Here is a 2472-nt window from a genome sequence, read left to right as displayed (position 1 = left end):
TCTTAATTTAAGTCTTAATTTATTTATTCTTCTCCCAAATACATATATACACGCATACACGTGCTTATATATATATTATACAGGCACACACACACACACACACACACACACACACACACAACACATACCCCATTCATTATGTGCCTATATATATGTATCATATTCTTTCAATTTGTTTTTTAAATTTATATTATAAGATACAATTATATAATTACAATTATAAAGCTTATGACATTAGTTATATATATAAAAAAATCTCTATATATATTTTGCATTAATCATACTTATTTTGATTAAAATACATTTATATATATATAAACTATACATACATATATTATTATTTTGAACACAAATATCCCAAGCATACTTACATATATTCATTTATCATATTCTTCTACTTTTATAATTTACACCTTTTATAATTTACACCATATTGTAAATTATATAATTATAATTATAAAGTTTATTATTGTTATTTAAATATATATATATATATATATATATACCTTCATGCAATATTATTTATATTATGACATTTGGATTATAGTGCACACAGATTATTATTTTAATCATATATAACCATTCATGCAATTATTTATACATAGTTATATGTGTATATATATACACACGGAAAATATACATACACAGTGTATCTATATTTATATATTTTTTGTTTCCCTTTATACATTTATACCAAATTCATATAAATAAATATATAGTTTATATATATATATATATATATCTCATATGCATAATATATATACACACACAACATATATCCTATATAAATATACATATATATAGGGATATAACTTAATTTTAGTCACCCTCTCACTACACCGAACCCTCACCATCTCTCCCTTTAAATTCAAGTTTTTTCATTCAAAATCAAATAAACCATATGTATTTGTTTTAAACATCAAGTATGCCATGGTTTAAACAATTTAAAGAAAAATAACATAAACAAAGTTAACAAAGAAAACATATAGTTTGGCCCCATCAGTTAACCCGCATGCATCCCCTTGTTAAAAAGTTAAATGATTCATTATAGTATTTTATAGTTAAATCTTATATAAACAGATTTTGAAAACAACCCTATTTAGTATCCCTATCTTAACCGGAACATAAAACTGTCGGTCTTCACGATGGGGGATGGACTTCCCTTCGACCAAAGGTTTACCCTTTTGGATTTGGATTTTCCTTCCTAAATGTGCATGAAAGTTAATGAAATCTAAACTAGAAGAGAAAAGGAAGAGAAACGGGAAGAAATCAACTTACCTTTGTCGGTTTTCTTCTTCTAGAGTGGCGGCTCCGCCTAAATTCGCCACCTTGTTTATATTTCTAGTGACCTTCTCTCTTCTTTCTCTCATTTTCTTTTGTTTAACTTGATTGAAAGAGGGAAAAATGTGTTGTTTGCGTGTTTATATAATAGGGAAGGAATAAGGATGGTGAGCCTCGGAGGGGAAGGGAATCTCTCCATCCATGTGTATGGTGGCCATGTCGCCACCCTTATCCTCTTTCCTATTTTTCTTCCCATGCTTCAATCTCACATGCACCCCCTTTTATCCGATTGCCTTTACCGTGAAATTTTAATCCTAATTTACTTTTTTTTCTCTTTTTTTCTTTTTGTTTTTATGTTTATTTTACAATATTTAAGTTAATTAATTTACAAATTTTAATATTTTCAAATTAATTTTTAAGTTAATTAATTTTCTAACTTTCTTTATAATTTAATTTTATTATTTTATAAATATTAATATTCCCTAATTACTTTTAATTTATTTTATTTTACTAATTAAGAGTTTTAATATATATATTTTAAAGCCCTTTCCTAATTTATTTTAATTTTTTAAATAAAGTTCTAATGTCCAAATAATTTTATTTTTTAATTTAATTTATTTTACAAATTTTTCTAATTTTCTCCTGAATTTCACAAATAAAATTCAAAGTTCGATTTTCTGGCTATTACATAAATCATATTTGGAAGTACACAGCGCAAACAGTAAATATTTCTTACTAGATAGATATCAATAAATGTACAGTTCTAGATGGGTAGGGAATGATTATGAACGGTATCTGATGCTTCAGATTATTATAACTATAATTGTTAATTATGACTTGTACAAGCATAACTATGACTAACTGTATGTCGATAGTAAGAATTATTATTTCCTTAAATGATTGTGATTAAATGATATTATATGAAAAAATAACGAATTTATGTCCATTTGTATTAGTTGTGTTTGGTGAATAATGAAAATTTATTACAATATAAATATGTATATGAGGATTGTTGGAAAATAAGAATAAACCAGCAAAATCAGTAAAAATAGCAAAATAGATTTTTTGGAATACTGAAGAATTTTTTTGCATATATATCAGCAAAGGGAAAATGTCTATTTATAGGCTTACAAAGAAACTACTATGCTAGAAATCAATCCATAATTTCTACCACTATGCCCACCACACAAT

At 25.5% G+C, this 2472-nt stretch overlaps 1 long non-coding RNA gene across 1 annotated transcript; it reads right to left on the bottom strand.

The window, feature by feature from the left end:
- Window positions 1-861: 861 nt before the first annotated feature.
- Window positions 862-1499, bottom strand: LOC148240119 (uncharacterized). The gene is made up of 2 exons (XR_015816367.1): window positions 1279-1499; window positions 862-1204 (listed from the first exon to the last, which is right to left on the bottom strand). It is a non-coding gene; the product is annotated as an uncharacterized LOC148240119 (long non-coding RNA).
- Window positions 1500-2472: the final 973 nt, after the last annotated feature.

This window comes from Carica papaya, chromosome 9, assembly GCF_054855325.1.
Source record: "Carica papaya isolate Zhongbai chromosome 9, ASM5485532v1, whole genome shotgun sequence".
Lineage (NCBI taxonomy): Eukaryota > Viridiplantae > Streptophyta > Magnoliopsida > Brassicales > Caricaceae > Carica > Carica papaya.
The sequence above is the reverse complement of the archived record's forward strand: the minus strand, read 5'-3'. Positions and strand labels throughout refer to the sequence as shown.